The sequence below is a fragment of the Pleurodeles waltl genome, chromosome 9, assembly GCF_031143425.1.
Source record: "Pleurodeles waltl isolate 20211129_DDA chromosome 9, aPleWal1.hap1.20221129, whole genome shotgun sequence".
NCBI lineage: Eukaryota > Metazoa > Chordata > Amphibia > Caudata > Salamandridae > Pleurodeles > Pleurodeles waltl.
In genome coordinates, this window is record NC_090448.1 from 818,081,815 (window position 1) to 818,100,505 (window position 18,691).

Sequence of the window (18,691 nt, forward strand, 5' to 3'; positions counted from 1 at the left end):
TCATTGACACAAGGTAGGGTCACACATCTAAAAAATGGTGCAAACTCCAATATTTTGACGTTAGATGGGTCTAACATCAAAATATAAATATGGAGTTACTTTTGCGCCGAATTTTCGTAAAAAACAATGATGCAAATTCGACACAAATGGGGTATAAATATGCTCCTAGATACGGCCTATGCCCGTAGACACAATCTAACATGCATATTAACAGATGTGGAAAAGAAATTCATAGATTCAGTAGAAAATAGGAGGGGAAACATAATGCAAATCACATACGTACACCAATTTGGACTATGGGTGAGCTTGAGCATAAGGTAGCAGGAGATATAAGGGCTTTAGGATTAGATTGGCAACATAATGGGAGATTATGTGTATACTCTGGAAAATTCAAATTGGACACATTTTGTAGGTAGGAGTGAATGCAATCATACCTTTGAACTTTGAGCGAGTCAGGGATTATATATAGATGGTGATGATCCTGTAATTCCTGGGTATGCTTATTACAGGTTACCCAGAAGATGGTATGGAACATGCTACATGGGAGTAGTTTTTCTAAAGATTTATTATGTGGAACATGTTGATAATCCCACTTGGAGAGAACATGTAGGGACAAAAAGAGATGCTAGTGAAATTGTTGGAGACAGATTTGGTGCACTTATTCCGTCTGTAGCAGTGACACTGATTTCCTACAGGATTAGAAAGCTGCCCACTGTAGCTTATAAGCTGTCTACAAATACAGCTATAGCATTTTTAGTTATAAATACTGAGATGGAAACAATTAGATCAATGGTTTTGTAAAACAGACTTGCGTTGGATGGTCTCCTCGCAAAGAAGTGTGGCGTCTGAGGGATGTTAAAAGTTAAACAATGCTGTACTTACATCCCTGATAGAAGTAAGGACTTAAGAACATCACTGATTTGAAGAAGGATGTGAAGGAGTTAGAAGCAACAGGTGCATGGGAAGCAATAGGGAATGGATTGTCTGGCCTGGGTAGTTTGGAAATTTAGGGAGTGGAATTGTTGGACGCATCTTGAGTCCTCTGTTGATAATTGTTCTTGTGGAATAATTATGTTTGGACTCTATGAGGGATACAAAAGGGTACAGATAAAGAAGGGAGTAAAAAGAAGTATAGCAGATATAGCACTTCAAGCTAATTGGAGCAAATAATATGATGACATGAAGTATCTGGACCAATCCAGATAATCCTTTCTGGACCAACCTCTGATAATGTGAATGGTCTATCTGATAAGAGATTTTATCGTAGTGTGATGGCTTGATTCACCATCAGAGAGGGGATTGGTGCAGTGTAATTTTGGCTCTACCCCTGTTGTCACAACGTCAGCCTCTATATTTACATAACGTTTCATATAATGTGTATTATAACATTATTAATGTAAAGTGTTGCACTGGGGTTCGATAATGAAAGGCATACACTGTAAAGCTAGGGAATCATATACACTGTGTGATTTAACCTTGTTGAATAAAATGTAACCATGAACCATCCTAACATTAAGGAAGTGTATTTGCACTAAAAACAAGAAAGATTTATATAAACATGTGCACTAATGCTTAACAGCTCAATGCTAAATGTAATTCTCAGTTACATTTACGTTCATGTATTCAATTGTATTGCATGTAATTTAGCTATAACATGAAGCTTTATTTGAGAATGTGTAACTGACATTTACATTTATTTGAAATTAAAATGTGCACAAATAACACAAATTAAATGTGCATTAGTCAATGATACTCTAAGTTGACATGGCTATGCCTGTATTTCTTTCAAAGTGAGAAACTGTTTCCCATGTCTGCTTGCTTGTCTTTTCTTCGCAGGTTAATTCATATGAATTATTGGTTTGGAAATAGGTGTACTGTTGTGTTAGTAATAGAGAGTCTGAGAAAGAGTCCTTGATTGAAGAATGTGGAGAAACCGAGTGTGAGCTGACAGTCCCCTATTCAATTTGGCTACAAGTGATGTCCAGATGACCAAGGATAGTATTGCTCTCAGAACTGGTTTGAGAAAATCTGTGAATGTTACAGTTTAGAACGTGCGACCGGAGCGCATCAATTAATTTCAGACACAATCCCTTTAGACTTTGAGAGGTACAGACCTCTAACTTTCCTCTTGTCCCAATGGTTCGCTGAGAGTGACTTAGGCTAACACTTATCTCTTTCTAGAAGACTCTTGACTGAGCTTCTGAATTGCTGACACTTTCTTCCCTATATGCCTATGTCTATATTAATTTTCCTTTTGCCATAGATTCTCGACTTTTGAGATTTTTCCTTACCATTTTATAGATTAATTTAGGTAGATGATCTTAAATTTTACACATGTATAGGAGAGAAGACCTGTTGGAAGTGGCCCTTTCTGCTGGGTTATCCCCAAATGTTTTGCCTTTCTCCTCCTATTTTTTTTTTACCCTTTTTTTGTTGGCTTTAGGACTCTGGGCACTTTACCACGCTAATCAGTACTAAAGTGCATGTGCTCTCACCCCAAGAACTTGGTATAATTGGCTTACACCTGTTTGGCCTATTTAATTTACCTGTAAAGTGGTATACCATATACCCATGGCCTGTAAATTAAATGCTACTAATGAGCCTGAAGCGCAGATTGCGCCATTCACAGAAGTAGCCTTTCACACTTGTCTCATGCCTGCCACAGCAGTGCCTGTGTGCACAGTTTACTGCCACACTGACTTGGCAAGTCCAACTACTTGCCAAAGCCTAAATTCCCTTTTTACTACACCCAGGTCACCCCTGAGATAGGCCCAGTTAGTGTATGGGCAGTGTGCTGTGTATGTAAAAGGTAGGACACATATTTTATGTATTACATGTCCTAGTAGTGACAAACAACCTAGTAAGTGCTGCTCCTCTCATAGGTTGGGCATGTTTGGTATGTATGAAATGGTACTGAGAAATCCTGCTTACTAGTGTAATTGGATTTTACATTACTATTTTAGAAATGTCACTTGTAGAAAGTGGGCATTTATCTGTGTTTATAACTCTAGTGCTTTGCATCCTAACTCCAGTCTATGTCTGGGGTAGAGTGACAGCCCCACTTGGTGCATACCTTCCAGACAGCCATCATGCAGGAGGGGCTGGGCATGACAGAAAAAGCATCTGCATACTCATAGTCTTCCTGGGCTGGGGAGACGGAGGGTCATTCACACCTTACATGTGAATAGGCTATGCCCTGCCCCTGCACAATGTACTGGTTACCCCCTAGACAAAGGCATTTTTGGAGTATAAGTACAAGGGACCTCATCCCATCATTTTCCGAGCACTTTTGGGAGCTGGGACTGAACCTCTGCCAGAAGGACAGCTGGACTGCACAAAGGACTCTTCTGGACTGCTATCCTGTTGTTGCCCTACTCTCTGGTATCTTCTGGATGGCATAAAGGACTCATCTGGATTGCTTTTCTGCTTGCTGCCCTGCTGCCAGCTGCACCTTGACTAAGGGGTCCCCAGGCACTGTTGGACTATTAGAAGGAACTGCCACCTACCTAGCTGTGCTGGCCTGCCTTGTGTTTTCCCTACCCTGTATTCTCCCAGGGGAAGGTGCAGAATTAATGTTGTCTTGCAACTCCCTGGTTCAATGTGTGCCCCTGCAATCTGCATATTGACAGCGCCTGTTTTTGTTATTTCTGCAACATGTGCATGGAGAGCATAGCCTCTGGCACTTTACTGTATTCTAGGTTGTAGTGAGTGCTGTTGTGAGGCCCGTGGGAGTGATTGGTTGTTCCCCAGTGCATGCTAAGAGCCTTCTACAGGTCTTGCCGCCTGCCTCCCAGGTCCTAGGGACTATGCAAGCTACAGCTGAAACAGGTGCCTGATCTCTGGAGAACTTCCCTGGCGGTATGACTGCTTTGCCCCGGCTTGGGGCAAACTCCTGCTGTGGGGTTTCCTGAATAACAAGGATGGTGCCCATGACCTCTGCACCCTCCTTTGGGAAGAGGAAGACAGCACTGCGTGTTACGGAGCTAAGGACCCGGAGAGAGATTGGTGCTCAACGTCTGCAGTCCAGAGCTGGGTGGCCGAACAGCCTGTGAGGGGGATTGCAGCAACGTGCACAAGGCAGCGACCAACATCAGACACCTTCAGACTGATACCGGGACCAAGTGAGCACAGCATTAGTCGGCAGCACCATCCCTAGTGACGCTGGCTCTGCCTACCTGGCTTCAGGGAGTCCGCCACGACACCTTGGGAGAAAAGGCTCAACGTGTCCCCTACAGGAAGACTGTGTCCCCAACAGCCCCAGCACTTGCCACTCCCTTGTTGGTAGACCCACAAAAGGTACTGTGCCTGCTACTTGAGCCGTGCACTTGCAACAAAGTTCTGGCAGGATCCCTGAACACAACCACAAGCATTCCCTTGTTAGTGAGCCATAGTGTTCATGTATTTTGTTTGAGAGCAGGGCTCTGGCGCCCTGTGATTGTATACCGGGATTTGAATGCTTTACGTTTTATTGCCTCATTTTACCCCGGACGTATGATGACAACTGGTGCTTAATGTGCTCTTGTGTTTCATTTCATGCTTTGATGCCCTCAGAAAAACAGCAACACCTACTATATTGCTTGTAATAAACTTGGGAGCTTTTGTGCCCCATATTTTCTGTGCTTGTGTACCATATAATGCATAGTAAAAACATAGGAGCTCTGTTCCCTACACTTTTATGGTGATATTTGGGGTGATTTATGTCCATAACCTGATGTGTTTCATGGCCTAAGTAATTGCTGATCTTCTGCTTATCATATTAATACCTGCATTTATCAGGACCCTGAGTACTATTTCCATGTAGGTTTAGTATGCACAATAATAATGGTTCATGTTGTGTTTGGACTAAGATATGTATGCACATTATAAGAAGTTTATTTTTGCATAATCCTGTGTGGGTCTTTTTTGTTGTGTACTTGTGTCACTGGTGTGAGTGTGTTGCACAAACGCTTTGCACATGACCTCTGGAGCTAAGCCTGACTCCTAGATGCCAAGCTACCAGGGGGTGAGCACAGGCTTTCTTTGGTTTGTAACTGCCTCCCCCTGATTAGAGTGTTTTGCATGGCTGAAGTGCAAACCCTAGCCAACCAGAAACCCCTTTTCTCACAAGACTGAAGACTCTTCTCCGAGCATCAGATTCTACTGCTGATATTCTGTATTGCTGTAACTGAACTCTTAGTAAGCCCAATGCTGATTCGCCTAAACTTTTTCTGGTGGTTTGGTTATCCTGCATCTCTACAGTATTTTTTTTAGATTTGTTCATATTAACTTGACTGTTGTTTTGTAATAAAATTCTTAACTTTATTTCCGATTTTGGTCCTTATTGTGTGACAAAATTGGTTACACTGTAAATGAATGCTGATTTGGTGGAGAGCTAACTCCTTACATCTTTCCTTTTGGCGAAAAAAGACCCATTCCCAAGGATTTATGGAAAACGGGCCAATGCTCCATGAAATGTAACCCTCAGTGATGCTCAGCTATAAATGCACCCCTTCCACACACACAACCCCCCCCCCCCCCCCCCAGCATGACAGCATCCCAACATGGGGTGTTCTGATACTTGCAATTACTTTTCAGTCTCGTAGCGTTGGAGGGCCTCTTTGCTGGGCTTCAGAAGATTAATAGGAATTAAATTAACATTACCCCTTCGATTATCCAGACATGGAACTGGCGCTGGACCGGGGCCTCTAGTTAGTGGGGAGATTAGCAATTCCTGGGAGAAAGGCTCCGTGTAGAGTTTACCAGGGCTATGCTAGACTCAAGGGTGCCTCTCCTGAACAGCATGGGACAGATTCAGTGACGATGTAGGCCTTCAGAGCTAGAGAGGAGTCCGCCACATAGAAAGGAAACAAGACTGTGACAGAGTGGATGACGTGGTTTGTATTTTGGGGAGGATTCAATCGCATGCAAAGACTCGAAAATCTGAGGCAGAGATAGGAACATGAAAGTGTCAGTGCTTGAAAGATTCAGTCACGTGTACATACCTCATGGCGGACCCTGCCCCAGCCATACCTACGTTTCTCTAGGAACCTCTCACGCTCCTGCTTGAAGCACCCCTTTCGCCAATTGGAGGCGTTTCAATTACATTTTAAACTACTAAGAAGTATAAATTACACACTGTGTCGCTTTATGACGAAAAGGTCAAGAAGGACAGCTTTTGAACAAGAAAGGCCCAGAATTCGCCCAAAGTAACACAGCAATTTTTAACTTTTAAATTGCTCTTTAATATAAAACGCCAGAACAATAAAAAGTTAAATGTTTTAGGACCTGCCAAATACTTTATATAATGATCCCTGCACGAGCCTAAGCCCTTCCAAAAGCACAGACACTTTTGACAATGGTCTCCCTAGAACTAAACCCCTCTCGCTGTAGCTCTACAAGATACTGGTATTATGTATATTAATAAAACCCTACGTGTCCTCCGCCTCCAGTCACAACCCCTTCACTCCTGGCCTAAGCAGCACGCCCACCCCCACAGCGTGGGATCCACATAGAAAGGGTAGGCAAACAGCTGACCTCCATCACGAACCAGTGTCGAGTCAGCTGCTGCCTGTCTGCCCCCACGTCCCCCTCCGACTCTCACAGGCGGGTGTCTGCGTGTAACAACAAACACACGGCATTATTCTCCCCTGCCTTCATTAAAAGCAGATACAGGGGGTAAATCTCACAGGGGCCTGATAATCTCTGGTATTACCAGCAGCGTCTGCTGAAGGCCGAGGCTAGGCGGCATTGAGGGGAATTTACGCCCCTTCCCTTAAAAATGTTGACTTCCGGTTCAAGACAGTGACTTGGGAGGCGGTAGCTTTCTACCATCAAGAGCGCGCTGTCAGCTGACGGTAGAGTAACCAAAGAAAGTAGATACCCCTGCATGCTGTTTGAACCGAAAAAAACAACATTAATCAGGGTCCAACGGGCCCTCTGGCCTCCTGTGCTACTGCACATGCTGCACCAATGGAAGCTGTGCCACTGCCTGCTCAGTAAACGTTGCTGCACAGATGCCACTGTGTTTGTGCATTTTTCTACTGCCAATTGGGCAGTTGCCGTTTTTTCATGCTCGCAGTGTGGGCAAAACTTGTTTTTGCAGTTTTTTAAGCATGAACCTGAAGCAGTGACAATAGATTGCCTTACAACAGAACCTAAATTACATATTTTTCCAGGGATTGGGAGATTAAGTGACTTGGCCAGAATCACAGGATGTTAGCCGCGGCCCGGACGCACACCCGGCTCCCCATGGGTCTGAGTTTCAAAGTTGTACTTTTTTGTGGGAATGTATTACAGGCCGACCGCTGTTCTTGCATTTTCATTAGTTACGAAATGAAACAAGAGTGGAGAGAGATGCCGGTCTGTTCTTATTTTCCAGTAAAACACTGGTTTCGGGGAGGGAGGGAAGTTTGACGATTCAACTCTATTTACGTATCACAAGAGATGGGTCAGTGAACTACAGCGTCAAATGCAGCAATCGTTTCTTCATTCCCCCCCCCCCGCTCACATTGAAATCTCCCACGTTTAGAAAAATGGGCAGCGTTGAATTCGGTAACTTTAAACATCTACACAGGTGCAAGAAATCCCCGAGTTAACGCTCACTTTACAACACTATGTTACATGTCTGTGTGTACACTAAACTCGTGCCTGTTCTGCTGAGGGGATTACCGCTTCCAAGTGCTCCACTCCAATGTGACAAATTCAGTCACTCTTGGCTTTTCAGCCAACAGAACATTGCATTCTGGGGCTTTTGTTTCTTATTATTGTAAGGTTGGGTTACACTGTACAGCGTGCAAAGTAGTGCTGGCAGGGGTGGCTCCTTCGCTATGGCGGTGGTTCGCCCCCCCGCCCAAAAGCCAGGACATGAAAAATGAAACAATAGTTTTCTATTATTTCATTTTTCATCTGCTGGCTCAGGTAGCAGTACAGGGGAGGGGCAGGGCTGGGCCAAGGGAGGTGGGAGGAGGGAAGGGTGCACTAAGTGCGCATGAGTGTTTGGCCGGCTGTCTGAGGCCTGCCAAACACACATGCGCACTTAGGTTTCTTCAGCCCGGCTGTGTACACAGCCGGGCTGGAGAAACTGCACAGACCCCAGGCTTGTGTCTGAGATGCAGTGACTGCCGCTCAGACCAATCCTGATGCTGCTTCCATGCTATGTTTAGCATGTCAGCAGCACCAGGATTGCTGGGGAGCCTGTGTTGGTGTCCCAGCAAATGCTTGGACACCACAAGAAAGGAAGAGGAGCGTGAGGCGGCAGGAGACGGAAACGGAGACGGCAGTAAGGTACATTTTTTAAATTATTTATTCCCCCCCTCCTTCTCCGTCCCCTCCCCTTGAGATTTGTGGATGCCGCTACTGAGTGCTGGATCTAAAGCCGGGACTGGTAGTATGTGTCACATTTATCATGAGGCAACCAGACAGTTATGGAAGAGGAGCCATGGAATGGGTGTGACAAATGCTTACTTAAAGCCATGTTTTGGTCTTACGTCTCAGGCAAATGGCAGCCCTCATCTTAAAGGTCTTTACTTGCTTGCCAGATCTGTTATTCATAATATGTATTTATTTGTATAACACAGCTGGCATGAAGCCACATTAGATTTACCATCCCACCGAGGGTTCTATGTTTGGACATTAGCGATGCTTAAGGCCACATTTCAGAGAGACCTTGACAACATGGGTTTGTTTTTAAAAAGAATATTCTTTCTGTGTCACAATGCTCCTTTTACTTCTAGTTATTTTTAGGTCTCGCTTACGAGACAGCTTTTAGCTGGCTGTAGGCGAAAGCCTCTTGTGACCATGTCAAAAACTTACAGTTAGTTGAGAGCCTGCCAGTTGCTTACCATTGGTTGGCTTTACTGTCACTCTCATTTGCTTGTGTCTTATTCTATGACTTGCCTTCCTCTTCTTGAGTTTGTCCCTCCCCTGGAACATTGCCTATTTACCATCCAAAATACGGCTGGGGGTTTACGGCCCCTAACCGAAAACATCGAGTTTCATTCTCTGATGGTAGTTGAGGGCTGGACGGGAGGGGGGAACTTCAGGGTTTGGCGGGAGCCTCAGTCGTACTTGGCTATGCGGTTAGTACTCTCTACAATCCGTTCAGGTTCGTCGATGCATGTACTCTATGGTTACACTTAGGAAGGAAAGTAGAGCAGGTCCAGATGTACATAATAATTTGATTTACCAGCCACTAGGATATTTCTGGTCCATTCACCAGTGACCAAGTAGGGGCACACAGTATGTGCTAGTTATAGAGTGCCAAAATATTTATAGAGTAATACAATGTCAGCCCCTAGTGACCTACACTGACTGCCTCTGGTGTGGGTAGTTGTTCCCTGTGGTTACTCAGAGATTCTTTCTCTATATAAGTTGAAGGAGTGAGGTGCTTTAGGCAGTGTTCTAATGGGCAGGAACTGACAGGTACTGAATGCCCGCAGGTTTTTTTTAAATGGAGGGTACCTGCACTTCTCAGCCCTGGAGCAGTACATTAAATGAGAGAGTACTGGCACTTCTGAGTAGCAATGAGATACTCTTGGACAGTGAGTACCTGATCTTCTACCTTTTAATTCAAAGCGCTGTTCTGTGAGTAAGAATATTGGATGGCCGTCAAGAGCAGGGCTTTGGGCCCTATAGCATTTCCGGCACATGGGTGTTCGATCAGGCATCCTGGGAAGGAAGGTCGAGCGGAACTGGTGTAAGATGGCAAAACAAAGTTGCCTGAGGCAGGTCATCCAGTGTAGACCCTATGGTACCTATGGCCATGCGACTGTAAACATAGCTTTGCAATCCACAGGCATTCATGCCTCAAGACGTTCAGCAATAACAGACACTTTTTTTGGTGAAGGCAAAGCTGTTTATTTATGCCTTTCAGAAAAACAAAAGTACCCTCAGCAGACTTCAGTCTTTGGATAACTTCACTCTGAGTGATGGGGTCTTCCCTTTCACAAGGAGCACATAAACACACAAAGTAGTTCCTTTAATTGATAGAGGCTACTATAGAAATATTTGCTTTTTGTGAACAAAAACTATTTTGCTTATAGACCTTTCTTGTATTGGCAAGGGCACAGCATCTACCCCAAGAAAAAAGCTTTGCAAAGCAATCAGGAAACAAAACAAGCACTAGAAAAGTCAAAAGACTGGACACCATTGCCAGGCCTGTTTGCTTTGCCAATGCTTGTGTTTGTTGAAGGCTGACGCAGAAGTTCATATATTCAAACTAGTGCCCTCTTTCATCAGTCTGTTGGTTTGCCTACCTGTATGTCTCTTGCTCTCCTTTGTCTTGAGGTGCCTGTTTATTTGTGTCTCATTAAAACTCTCTGTCTTTTTCTGTCTTAAGGGTCTCCCCCTGTCTTTTTGCCTCTTTCTTTCATCGTCCCTCTCTCTCTCTCTCTGTCTCTATCTCACCGCTTTCCTCTCTTCCTCTTTCTCTTCTTGTCCCTCTCTCTCTCTTTTGTTTCTCCTTGTCCCTCTCTCTTTCTCTGTCCTTGTTTGTTCTCTTACTTCCTCTTTCTGTTTCTCTTTGGTGCTTTTTGTTCTCTCGCTGTCTCTTTTTACGTCTATCTCTCTCTTCCCATCTCATTTCCACCTTCTGCCTGTGTCCCCTCTCCCTCTTTCAAACCCTAATTCTAAAAGAATACAAAAGGTGTCATGACATAGCATTCTGGCCTGGACATGGGATACTCAGCAATGCACCCAACATAAACTAATCCAAGTCATAAATCATAACACATAACTACAAATGTTTGTGTTGTAGTTGTGTACTTCCAATCTGGCAATGGCCACAATTTGTTTGTAATATATAAGTGCACAGGCCCAACCTTTTTAGGGTGGAGTGCAAAGCGCTCTGTCCCTGGTGTAATCTCTCTGTGGGCTTTTAACCACGCCCATGTTATGCCCATCAGTTTGGTTGGTTCGTGGGCTTGCCTTTTAAAATTCGGTTGATTTAATTTGTGAAAGACATGCATACGTTATGCCTTTTACAGTGTTTAACCCTCCTCGAGCGCACCGGCCAACTACTGAAAACATATGAGGCTCCATGTTTTCGGTATGGTTTCTGGACTACTTTTTCTTTTCATTTCGTAGGCAGCGCGATCTCGCTGGGCAGTAGTCGAGCGCTTTGCATGACCTCGACCCTGTTACATGGATATTTGCACTTTTGCCGGTTACATGGATAATTGCACTTTTGCCAATACATTTCTCTGTGAGCGAACTTCTGTTACCTTTTGTGGGTCTGCTTTGTGCTCATGGCAGCCGTCTGCTCGCTTATGTGAAGCTGTTTTACTTTTCATTTTCAGTTTATGTGGCAAGAAAAGTCTAGTTAGTTATGTGAAACCTTTTTACTTTTCATTTTCAGTTGATGTGGCAAGAAAAGTCCGGTTAGGAGTTTACAACGCTAATAGCTGTAACTCAAGCAAATGCGAGACCCATTGCATTGAAAATGCTTGTTTCTAATGAACCTGCCACCTTCACTGTCAAATGCTGGGATTGCTGAATACCACAACTCCCTAGTCTTGATTCTAACTCATACCGCTTTCTTCCAGCATCCTACATTTCCTCTCTCTTCACCCTAAGCACCGGGGCTCAAGGTACTTCATGGGATGCCACCCCAGCGTGCACCCCTTGCCATTGCTGCCAAATGCAGTGCACTCTTACTAGTAATCACCACAATCTAACAAACACGTCATCAACGCCGTAAGAATGGCCTGGACTAGGTGTCTTATTTTAATGTATATTTCATTTTTAAACAATCTTATGATGTGTTCTTCTGAAAAACAGAAAGAGCCACAATGTGGTGGACTGTCAAATAAGTGCCAGTGTTAAGACATAAGTGACAAGCCCCGGAAACTACTGACATAAATTAAGCACTGTCTTTCTGTCACTGTTGAAGGTTCTTTGTCACCCCTGCTTCCTTCATTCTTGCCTTTCTGTCCCTCCTTCATTCTTTTCTCTGCCTTTCTGGTCTCTGTTAACGTCTGATCCTTTGAATGCTTCTGGATAAAGGCGTGCACCAGTAGAAAATTGTAATTGGGCTGAGGAGTGGGCGGAGCTTGCATTCTCGCCAGTTTCCATAATTGTTATTTAATATTTGTTTGCTCCCAATAGTCCCTTTGATGCCATCTTGCCTCTGTGCCCTGTGGTGTAATGAAACTGGAGGGGCCCCCCTTGCAAAGAACATGGAGCACCCCCACCCCCTCGGCACTCACTCATGGGCTCTCAGGCTAGGGTGCTGTGTTGAGTAGGCCCACTGGAGCTCAAAGCAACACCCACCTCCCCCTCCCCTGGCTCCGCGGGGGCTTCAGGGCCTTTGTTACACCACTGACTGTGTCCTGTTTCACTTAATTTCTCTTATGATCTGGGTCAAAGTCTGAAGTTGAAAAATATGTGGCAATCTTCAAAAATGAGTGCTGCTGATCACTACCAACATACTAAGCACTGATGGAGGCTTTTCTTCAGCAGTCTGGATCTGTGTTGCTCAGTGCCTGATATCTGATCGACTTCCTTGTTTGGACGAGCGAGACAGGTATGCCAGACAGCCAGAGATGGTTCAGGCATTGGGGATACATGTAGGGGGAGCTAGGATCCTTCGCTTTTGCAGGAACAATAGTCTGCAGTAGTTTTTGCAGCCTCCCATCCTGCAGTTTCCGATTTTTCCAGTGTAGTGAATAGGCAGTTACTCTCTTGCACGAAGTACCTTTACTGCTTAAGTGTGAAAGAGTACTAGCAGAGCACTTCTTAGCAGCCATTCAATACTTCTAAGCAGGGATTGCCGGCATTTCTAAGCAGAGGAGGAACACTCTTAATGAGCGAATACCGCACTTGTGATTATAGGCGGAGTTCTTTTAATGAACGTTGACCAGTCCATTTCACCCGTGGGGCACAAGTTGTAATGAGTGAGTGCCAGAGTCGAGTGCCTAAAGCGCAATAAGGCAGTGCCTGACGGGCTGGTCTGACAGGCCAACGTGCGAGAGTTTTTTGGCTGTTTCGTGGGACTGTTTTGTGATGTGCTGTGCCGTTTTTATTGTTAATTTCTCTACACCAAAAATGCCTCAGGCATTGGTTAATTTGTAAAGGAATGACTGCTGGTGCCCTCAGCTCTCTGCTCAGAAGCCCGCGGCGGTGCCATCAAATGTCAGTGCTCCGAAGCGGCGTAGGGTTTATTCAACCTCACGCATCCTTAACCTTCCTGCTTTCTCTCTTTGTGACGTTTTTTCCGTCTTCCTTTTCCTCCGTCTTTCCGATTTGTGTTTTCACCCTCTTGCTCTCTGGAAATATATGGTATGGAAATATGAGTGCTGGTCGCCAGAATTAAGTGTTGGTGGCCCTCACAGGCAACCACGGGCTCAAATAAAGCACACACCTGCAGAAAGCTCTAATCCATGCACTCTTCCATACCTCACAGAACACTTACACGTCTTTACAAATTCAGAACTACCCACATTTGCAAACATGAGTCATTTTTTAGCTTTCTACTTCACTAATGCGCCCACTTTTAATTTGCTGTCCGGGCCTGTTTACGTCCAAGCCTGACTCTGGAGAGTACCAGCGTTTCTCAGCAGCAGCCACTACTTTTTATGGGAACTGGACTGCACCAGCACTCCCAAGCAGAGGTGTAACATTTTTATTGGGGAGTAGCAACACTTCTCAGTGGTGGTTCAATAGTTTAGTCAGGGACCACCCGCTCATACTGTAGATTATATAGCAGGCGCGGTAAATCCACAGTTATGTGGAAAATGCAGGGACAACAGAATTACATCATTGCAGTGACCTCACTCAAAATCTGAAGTTCACATCATGGCAACATGGCCAGATATCATCTTTGCCCGTCGTCCATTGCAACTCAAGCTGTTTTCACAAGCAAATGTGTTCCCCGATTTACGTGTGAAACTCCTCGGACGTGAGAGGACCGTACCCGGCCTGCCATAACTTGGTAATAACGAGGTGTGAGATCTATTGCAGCGAGGTGCCCTGAACAACGGAGGGCTGTCCTAAAAACCTTTCATTAACGAAAAGCAAGTTAATGGGCAGTCAGAATAAAAGAAAAATATAGCTTTGTGATACTAAGAATCTATTTTTCACCACTAAAGGGATGTGTTGGAAATGTCATATTTCTACACAATTTATTGTTATCTTACAGTCAGAGCACAGACAGGATCTGAGACTTGGCGCCAGGTTTACAAGGCCCTAGCGCCTCCTTGCGCCACACTAACGTCTTTTTTTTTGTGCTAATGTGGTTCGAGGAGGCAATTTTCACCCGCGCCATATTTACAAAGTGGCAGAATGCATGCATTGCGCCACTTTGCGACCCCTTGCACCACATTATGCCTGCGTCAGACATAATGTATGCAGGGGGGCGTTACGGCGTTAGGAGGCCTGCAAAAATGGTGCAGTAAAATCTACAAGATTTCCCTGAAACATTTTTGGCATCATTTTTAACACCTGCTCAAAGCAGGCGTTAAAGTGAAGCGCCCATTTTAATCAATGGCCTCCTTGCACTTTGCAGCACTAGCGTCAAAACTTTTGATGCGAGTGCAGCAAAGCGCCACGATAGCATAAAAATGTTATTGGCTATTGGCCTAATGTGCGCCATGGTGCACCGTATTGTGAATATGGCGCACCCATGGTGTTGTTAGGCGGGCATGGGCGACGCAAGAATACTGGCGCATCAGCACTGATGCACCAGTTTCTTGTAAAAATGCCCCTAAGTGATAATAATAATGTTTTATATAATGCTTACGAATGCATTTCTTCAGGCTTCTAACCATTAGAGATAAAAGTTGCCGCAACTACATTTAAGGTACTCTGTAAGATGAATGACTCTGCCTCTCGTAAGGATTCAAACTTGTAACATTCAGAGCGTCACATTTGGCAATCGCAAGCGTTTAACACACTGAGCCATACAGTGAGCTACATTGTATTGTATTGTATTGTAATCGTATTTATATAGCGCTTACTACCCCTGACGAGGCGTCGAAGCGCTTTTCGCTGAGTAGCACGCTACTCCGGAACCCAACAAGAATTAGTGATGGATTAGTATTGTTAAATAATGAGTACAGTTTTAGTATTATTATGAGTTAATTTGAGCCGCAGATATTGTATTATGGCATTTTATTTTTCAGTGACTGGGGAATAGACCAGGTGGTCCTTACCTGTCAACTATCCACTGTCTAGGAAGCTATGATTATATGGATGAAAGCGGAGTAGGGGCTTTCATGGGAAGTTGTTCTTTGTGCCGGTTTCCTTTACTGAGCCTTTTTCAAAAGTGTTAAGTAATGCTGATGGGTAGCAAATGCGGAATGAGAACATGATATACTGAAGATCAAATAATTTGGTCAAGTAGGAGCTCGAGGAACGCAGAGCAGGACTGATTGTTTCAAGTCTTAACTTTTCCACTAGGCCAGATTTTAGTGAGGGGGTTTTGTGGGCTAGGGTATAGTTTTGATATGTGTGGGGGTGCTTGTGGTGTTACACCCCCTAATTTATTTTCTGATAAATAGTTGGGTACAGGTGCTTTCAGTCCGGTATGGGGATGTGTCTTTCGAATTTCACCAGGAATCTTTACATACACACAAACAAAAACATGCACACACACACTCTGTTTTGAAAGTCCTCGAAAATGTTGGGAATTTTTCAAAATATTGCGTTTTTTTTCACTTAATAGTCATCTTTATCCTCTCCCTTTCCACTGGCCCCCTGGCCCTTCTGAAGCACCCTGCTTGTGGTGCAAATGTATATTAGCATAATTCGCCAGCGTGATTGTTGGAAAATCTGAAGTACCCCCCCTCCGCCCCAATCTTACTGACCAAGCTAGCCCCATGTTAGTGTTCGCTGGTATTATCCAGTGATTTGCTGGTTCCAGTTCAGTTTTCTTGCCACCATGTGTTACCAGCACTTAGCTTTAGTCTAAATTCGTCTAATCTTTGCTAATAAAATAAAAATAAAAAAATCGAACAGCGAAATATATTCATATCTGTGATTGCCCAAGAGCACACAATTTGATCAGAAGAGGACGCTGGGGTTTAAGCCATGCCTTCCTGTTCCACCTTCAAGACCTCCAGGAGACCGGAAAGGAATGGGAACTTGGATTCTGTAATGACATTTGATAAACTTAATGTCTGATCAGAGGTATATTTTTTAAAGGTAAAAGGGGCCTAATATTGAGGAGGGTAATGTTGAATGATTCCCCTAAAATGTCATATGTGAGTAGCAACCCCCCCCCCCCCGCATAATTTTAATTCCAAAGCCACTTACCACCCTCCTTCCTGCCCAGAATCAATGAGCGCCTTTATCACACTCCAAACTGCATGTTTTTGCCCCAGAGAAAATGTTTGTGAATATCTATGCTCTAAATGTATTTTCTTGCCTTATGTCAGTGTCACCACTAAAGGCCACTTCTTGTCATGTTATCTCTACATTTAGTTTTTAGTTTAGCTTTAGTATTATATGGTTTGCAAAAAAATTCTAAAACTTTGTTTACACTGCATAATTAAAACAATAAACGAATAAAATAATTTAGAATTCGCATACAAAAACGTTTCCCTCGTAAACTACCAAAATCATAAAATAATGATTTAAGGAAAAATATTTCTGTTGATCGAAAAATAATTGCACAGAATATCACTAAGCAGCCTCCATAAAATTCCCCAATGCGCCCATCCCCACCTCTCCCCTTATGCACTGTAATATCATATTATTCGTATCTGTATAGTCAGTGCTTAATTCTAAGCCGGTGGTTGCTGTGGGGCCAACTTGCTCTCTTTTTGTGAGAACAACACACAGAGTGGAAAGATGGAAAAAACATCACAAAGGGAGAGAGCAGGAAACAGAAAGGGTGAGATAAAGGGACAGAGATTGTTTCAAGACTACGCAGCCTTCGTATTAACACCACCAGCCGTGGGCTTCTGAGCAGAGCTTAGGGCGCCGGCGCTCGTTCTCATACAAACTAAGCACTGTGCATAGCGCACACCTTCCATTTGCATATGTCATATCACAGTGGGGGTCTGAAATGCCCGTTCCAACAGCCTGTGGGCTGCCCCTGTAATCTGAGTCATCGCATATGATGTGATTCGGTATTCAGAACCGGCCCAATATTAAGATTGTGTTGTGTCAGTTGGGTGTTGGCCAACTGGGCTCAAATGAAGAGAACTGACAGGAATAATGTTAGATGCTTGGGTGGCAGTGTCTTTTCTCATTGAGAGTATGATTGTATGTTGAGTGTATGATTGTATGATTTAAGTGTGTGGCACGTGGCCGCAGGGCTACACGTGGCCCTTGTGTCGGTGTGAAGCCCAGGGTTAGAAGTAGTCTGTGTTGTGTCAGCACTTTTTCAGGATGGATACAGATGGAATCAGCACTGCATTAGTTGGGGCTGCAGATATGGGGCACAGTCACTGGGTCAAGACTGGTCACTGGCAGTACCCCCTCCCACCCCCAAAACAATGTGGCGGGACGGGTGCTCCTAGGTTTGGCTGGAGCATTGCTACTCATTCACAAATCAGTGGTGGCTAATTTAACAAAGGCCAGGACTCAATCTGCCCAAAATGTATTTATTTTAAGAGCTTCGATCAGTGCTGAAACAAGTCGACGCTCAGCTACTTCAGAGCAGTAGGTGGTGGAGCCCATGTAAGACTCCGTTCAGACCAAGACTTCCAGGGAAACTGAAAATTGAGGCTGACTTCCTGGAAGCAATATCATAGAAATGGTGCCTTAAAGAGACCAAATATGTGGATTACGGCAGTGCTTAATGTGTACTTATTGTTTCCGGGCGGAGCACAGGCACTTATTTTTTAGGGCCGGTCCTTATTTTTCTGCCTCAAGCATTTACTGTCAGCAAAAGTCACAAATGGGAAAAAGGAGGAAGAGAAAAATGAAAAAGCGTCACAGTGGGAGAAAGGAGAAAGTTGCCAGAGTCACCTGAAGGGGCAGGGAGTGGCTTTAAATGGATTGAAGAGGCCCAAGATGGCTTCGGGATTAAGCTGCGCAGTATTCGGGATTAAGCTGCGCAGTATTCCGTGCTCGCATATTTAATTGCAGCAGCCACGTGTTTAGGGGGAGGGCTTTGGGCACCGGCACATTTGTATTTACACTTTAAGCACTGAGTTATGGATATCTGTTTAAAGAATGCAACAACTGGGCGTTGTGCCAGCATTAATTCTAGAACTGTTTCAGATATTACTGTATCTGGTATATCCGTCTTGTTGTACTACATTAAAAAAAAGAAACTCGTTCACTGGGCCAGTCCCATTTTGGTATGTGGCCTGACCAGGATGTGGCACCAGGTTTAAAGGAATCTCCACCAGGGGTCAGTGTTTCCTTCAGTGTTTACGTGGGAAGTGAAAAGACTCCCATGTTAAGAGGTTGTCACGCATCTAAACTTCGAATTCAGGCACATATTTATACTTTTTTAGCTCCGCATTTGCGCACCTTTTTGAAAAAAACAGCGAAAAGTTACACAATACAAATAAACTTACAATTGTATTTTGTAAGTTTGTGCCGTTTTTGCGTCAAAAAGCGGCGCAAATGCGGCGCTAAAAAAGTATAAATATGGGCCTCAGTATTTTGTACAGCCAGGTCCTGTCACAGATGCTTCGCCATCCTGATAATATTGAACGTACAAACCACTACCTGGTATCTTATTTATATTTTAGAATCAAGTATCAGCGTAAGATTGTACTGTCAATAAAGGAGACTCCATCAATTATGTTTTTTGGCAGTT